The sequence below is a fragment of the Copadichromis virginalis genome, linkage group LG15 (assembly GCF_057382275.1).
Source record: "Copadichromis virginalis isolate Kocher_CV1m ecotype Utaka linkage group LG15, C_Virginalis_male_GT1.1, whole genome shotgun sequence".
Taxonomy (NCBI): domain Eukaryota; kingdom Metazoa; phylum Chordata; class Actinopteri; order Cichliformes; family Cichlidae; genus Copadichromis; species Copadichromis virginalis.
This window is the reverse complement of record NC_140632.1, coordinates 23,170,738-23,176,737: the sequence shown is the minus strand read 5'-3', so window position 1 is coordinate 23,176,737 and position 6,000 is coordinate 23,170,738.

Below are 6,000 nucleotides of genomic sequence, written 5' to 3'. Positions count from 1 at the left end.
CTTTGACTTTTTTGTGGTAACTACAAAAATCCCTAAAAGCAAACATTCAAGCACCATCTGCACAAACCTACACAAACCCCCGAGGTCTACATGATGAAGACTAATGAGACGTGCAGGTCTGCTGGTACCGTCTGTCAACCCTCCATCTTCAGGTCTCCTTCTCTGCCTTGGTTGACTTCAGCTCCTGATCCGTCCTGTTGCTGATGGAGATAAGATTTGTTTTTAAAATCTGTTTTGTGTATTTTCATTAATGTTGCAGATTAGACTAGAACACCTCACAGGTGAGATATTTCAGGTACATCTTACTGGGAGGAGGCCCAGGAGCAGACTCAGGGCATGCTGAGAGATTATGCCTCTCAGCTGGCCTGAGAAAACCTCGGTGTCCCTCCCTCGGGTTGAGCTGCAGGAGTTGATCTAGGTGCAGGAGGTCCGGGCATCTCTCCTTAGACTGTGATCTAAACCCAGATAAGCAACAATAAATGGATGGATGCTACTCAAGCTTAATGCTCTAAATTCTGGTATATATTTGTGGTTTTATGGTGGTCAAAATTGAAATAAAATTAAAAAAAAACAACAACAAAAAAAACAACCCAGACAAACAAGAAAAGTAAAGTTAAGGTAGTTTTTGTTTGACTAGATTTCCACTTTGATTAGCGATCTCGTCTTCCACGAAGATCACCAAATGTAGAGTGTAGGTTAACTGTTAAGACTATGTAAGCTGGACCCTGAGGTTTATTATAAACTGAGTTGCAGAGTTGCTTTCTACAAGGGGAATTTGTACAGTAGCTGGTGAGGAATGGAGGCTGGAGCTGGCACATGGCTCTGATGGTTGGGCTTTGGAGGGTTTAACAAGGTTGTGGGCACACTGATGAGGCGATGACTGCATGGTGGAGAACGGAGAGAAGAGTTGTGGTTTAAACGCTCCAAGCTTAGTGTGAAGATGAGCTTCAAGTGTGCCAGGTGATTTAGCATGATCTGCTATGCCCAGTGTAACCACCTACACCAGAGAGAGGGCTAAACAAACAGGAGACACGAGGAAGGAGAAAACCGAGGGAAACGAAGAGAAGAGGAAAAAAGGAAAGCGTTTTATTTCAAAGGCAATAATATGTCCGCATTTTTGTTCTTATTTATTTTCCTGGCAAAATTCTGAATTTCCTTTGCATTTATTTCGATTTTTTTTTTACACCGTTTTACTTTCCAAGTGCAGCACTGAGCGTCAGTTTGTCATCGACTGCAACCTTATTTTGAGAATGGCCTGCAGTAATGTGGTATTGCCCTTCACGCTCCAGTGTGCAGTAACTATATCTTGCAGAATAGTTCAAAGCTGACAAGGTCCTTCGGTCAGAAAATTAAACCACATGCATAACTGCTGTTTAACCAAAGCGCTTTGGTCTCGTAAAAAGCAGTTTTTAATCAAAGAGACGCAGATAAGTAACAGGCATAATGTCCACAGAGGGGGTCGCTCTGCGGCTCTGCTCCGGCCTCTAACTTGCACCACAAACGAGAAGATGGTTCCAGTAAACAGCCAACAAACAACTTATCTGCATCCATATCTGGCACTGGTTAGATACTCACCCACAAATGGAACAGATTCACCGATTACAGATACGCTGATTCACTAACGGCACCTGTTTTTTATGTAATTCAACTCAGAGCTGGGAGGGAAAAACAAGACAGTCAGCAGTTTTTCAGGCAGGCAGATGCCAGCTGCTACCTGGAAGTCCTTGGCTCGGTTTGAAAGTGAGCAAGATTTGGTCCTTTTGATGGAATAATGTTACTCTCTCTCTCCCCCTTTTTTTCATTAAATAAATCCCAGTATCCCTGTGACTCAGGGTGTTTTATGAGGTCTAGGTTTCTTGATTGACTTCCAGGAAACAGAAGAAAAACAACATTTGTCATTTCTTCCAAATGGCTAAATCTGTGCATGCAGTACCTCAGTGAGCCAAAAGGGGTCAGTGTGTAACTGTGGTTCTGCAAGCAACTGTTAATTTCCCTCCTTTCTTTCTCTTCTTGTCGCTTGTTTTTCTGTCCTGTTTTTGTTTTGTTTTATCTTTTTTCTTTTCTCTGCTTGCCTTCTCAGATATGAAGATGTTCCATCCTTCCTATCTCATATCGTCTTTCCTCTTTATAGGAAATTTACTCCTCTGTCCCCTCATCTAAATCTTCCTTTGGCCCCCTCATGCATTTCTCTCTCTTCTTCTTTTGTTTTTTTTTTTTCATCCATCTCAAACTCTCCCATCTGTTTAAATGTCTAGTTTTTCCCATCATCTTCTGGCATAGTTATCATTTCCTTCCCTCCCTTTTACTGCTTGTTCAGAATAACACTCTCCTCTCCCCTCTCGATCATCCTTTTGCAAATTTCCCAACTCCATTAGTGTCGACTCTCCTCCCTTTTATAACTTCAGTTATTAAAGTTTCAGTTGTATCATTTCTGCACATTTTATCTCTCACGTTTGTTTTCTTGTTGAAAGAGGGAGGATTTTCCACACCTTTCCTATCCTTCTTCTTCTCTCTGTGCCATTCTCCTCTTTCGTGTCTCCTTATGTATGTCTCCTCTACATTTTTGTCCTCTCTCCCGTCTCTGTTTCTCTCACCACATTAAAATCTTCCATTAACCTTTGTCTCGCTTCCCTTCTTCTTGCTATTTCTCCTTCTACTTCAGCTCGTCTAATCTTCTCATCTCTATATATTTTATCTTTTTTTAATTGCTTTTGGAGATCATGGGAGAAAGCTTTTTGTTGGGTTGCCCATTTTATCTCATCATTTTTCTCCTCTCATCTGACCATGTTTGCTATTTTCTTCTTCTTCTATTTTTTTTAAACAAATGTTTGTTTATAAGAGCAGTTGCCCTAATAAGTAAATTTGCATCTGTTTTGTCCTCCTATCCACTCTCTCGTCTCCTTTGTCCAGTTTATTCAGGAAGCACAGCGAGGCTCCTCTCCCGTATTTCTCTGGGTTAATTTCACCTCCTCTTCTCTCCACTTAAAAGACAAAGGAATTAATTTTAGAATTCTTCATGCTGGCATCTCCCTTAGAGAAAAAAAGAGCTATCACTTCTTTCCATTTGGACACACACACACACACACACACACACACACACACACACACACACACACACACACACACACACACACACACACACACACACACACATAGTTGGGAAGGATTTTTTGCTAATTCCCTCTCTTTTTCCTGGCAGCTAAATATGGAAAGTTGTTTATTCCAATGAACAGATGCCTCTATGACACACAAACACACACACAGACCATCAAAGACACACATACACATATGCACACAGACCTGTAAAGTAGACATATCACATTCAAACACAGAGACCACCCGTGGCTCCGGGTGTGTGTGTGTGTGTGAGACACACACTGAGTTGTGTGTTTCCCACTAAACGAGGCAGTGATCAGCTGAAACATCACACTTTGCCGTTTGATGTGATGCTTCCTCCTCCCGCAGGGAATAAAACTCCAAATATTCTCATTCCTTCTTCTCCTGCGCAGAAGGAAAAATGTGATCTGAGCAGATTTTTTAGGCGGGTATGTTGGATCGCTCAGGCGAGGACAGGCTAAAACCACACTCGGGCCAGATTTACCCTTTGTCAAGTCTCGCCTCTCCTCCGCGCTCCTTGGTTACGGTTGCTCGGTAGAACAAACAATAACCAAAGAGAGTCTGTTTCCATTGAAAACACCTGTTGATTTAATTGACCCGTATTTCTATTCAGCCTCATTCAGCCAGTGTGGTTTCTATCAGAGTAGCAGACGATGAAATGACTGTTCATTATGAATAGCTATAAAACCCAATAAAATTCATTATCAGCTTCATCTAGGGTGCTGATAATGTTCAGAATTAGTTCACAAACATACAACCATAAGTAACCAAATTTCACTGTCATAGGTGGAGTTGTCCTGCAGGACATGATATTTTAGAGCAGTTTAGAACAGCAGGGTCAGCACTGCAAGTCTCCAAGTCTTTGCATAGTCCAAAAACATGCGCACTGGATGAACTGGTGATTGTAAATTGGGTGAGGTGTCAATGTATGTTCGTCTCCATGTGTTTGACCTGCAGCTTGGTGACCTTTTGCCCTATGACAGTTGATGGAGGAAGATGAATGGATAACATATGTCTATATTAAAATATCCAATTTAATGACATTAAAAAGCATGTCTGCAGTTTGTGACTCTATGGATAATTTCCATCAATTTGACTCCGATGCTTGATGGCAGCTGTTGTCAATCACTGTCCACCAATTAGAGTCACTGAACTTTACTTTTTTCAACTGTGTTTGTGTGGTTGGTGCCTCTCAGAGGATTTTTAATGAATTACCTGACCAGTAATACCTACTAGTATGTCTTGATGTGTGTTACAGACAATCCAAGAAGTTTGTGCTTTTGTTTAGGTGAGCGAAATTATTTTATTAATCTTTTACTCAGCAGTAATTTGCAGGTACATTACAGCCACATCTGTATCTGAAGCCACAAAACATCGTAATATAAACTTGTTTAGAAATTATTACCTCAGGATGGACTTGGTTGCAAAATAACCACTTTTTACACATATTTATATTGTATTTATAATTATGATAATAACTCTTTGGGTCAAACATAACACATGTTCATCCAAATGCCACACAGCAATCACAACAGTTGTCGGCACCTTCACACTCTTTATTCACTGTCAGCTTGGCCTTGTGTGGCTGCAGCTTCAGTGCCACTTCTCAGTCACTTGTCAATAAAGACAAATTAAACTTCCAATTCCATTTCCTCTCAGCACAAACACATTACAAAAAGAAAATGCCCGTCCCTCAGAGACTCTTGTCATATTACATCAGCGATGGCGAAGGCCAACCCGAGGATAAAGTCTGCTTAAAAGCTCAAACACCCAGAAGTACGACCTGTTAAAACTCAGAGATGAATTCATAAATCATTCACGTTGTGATTGGTATTATGCAGGAATAAACAGTGTAAATGTGAGTAATAGCAGATGTACGAGTCAGTAATCTGCTGACTTTATACTCAACAAAATCAAAATCGACCCTCACATGATGAAGTGTCAGTGTGATTTATTTAAATTGGAATTACTTGATAATCTCTCAGAGTCTGACGGTGAAAAAGCCAGGGGATTAAAAGGGGTATTATCACTCTTTAAAACTTTATAAGGGCAGGTTTTCACATGTGAAGTTGACCTGTAAGATCATATCAAGGTCTAAAACTATTTCCACCACCTTGGGAGCTGGATCATGTGGAGTTGTTTGTACTTAACAGGGACCATGAATGGTCCATAGTGATTTTTTTTAATGGTGATAAATAAGAGGGAGGATATGCGACGGTCAAAGCTAAGTTTTAACTCTGGGAAAAAATCTGTGTCCACTTCTTTGTGCATATACAAATAGGAATGTATTTACAATGCAGGAGCAGACACTAAAGGTTCATTCCAGGACACGTCACTCTGTTAACCCGAATTATTGTTACTAGTGTGACCTTATGGGTCATGCTAACTTTGTACATCTTGATGCATTCTCAATCATTCAGGAAAGTTAGTCTCCAAAAGTTGATTCTGTTCATCTGGACGTAGCATTTTTGTGGGAGAAACGTTTCGTCACTCATCCAAGTGACTTCTTCAGTCTCAGCTGACTGTTTCCCCAATCTTATAAACAGTACATTTGCATAATGACTGAAACCAGCCCACTGAAGGAACAATGGGCTGGGAGGTCAGTTCCTTAATCATAATTATGCAAATTCTCATGACCATTGATCAGCAACCACTGACCAAAACCCACTGACCAAAACCCACTGATCAAAGACCACTGATCAATGGCCATGAGTACCATTCACAGAGAATTGGGGAATGGCTGCAATCACAGCATTGTAAGATGGCGAAAGATGTACCCTTTGGCCCGCTGGTGGGCAGCTCTGAACACCACATCCAGAACACCCTGGATTTTGTTGAGAAGGTGAGAGATGTCATTATGGAGGCAGATGAAACCATGGTCTT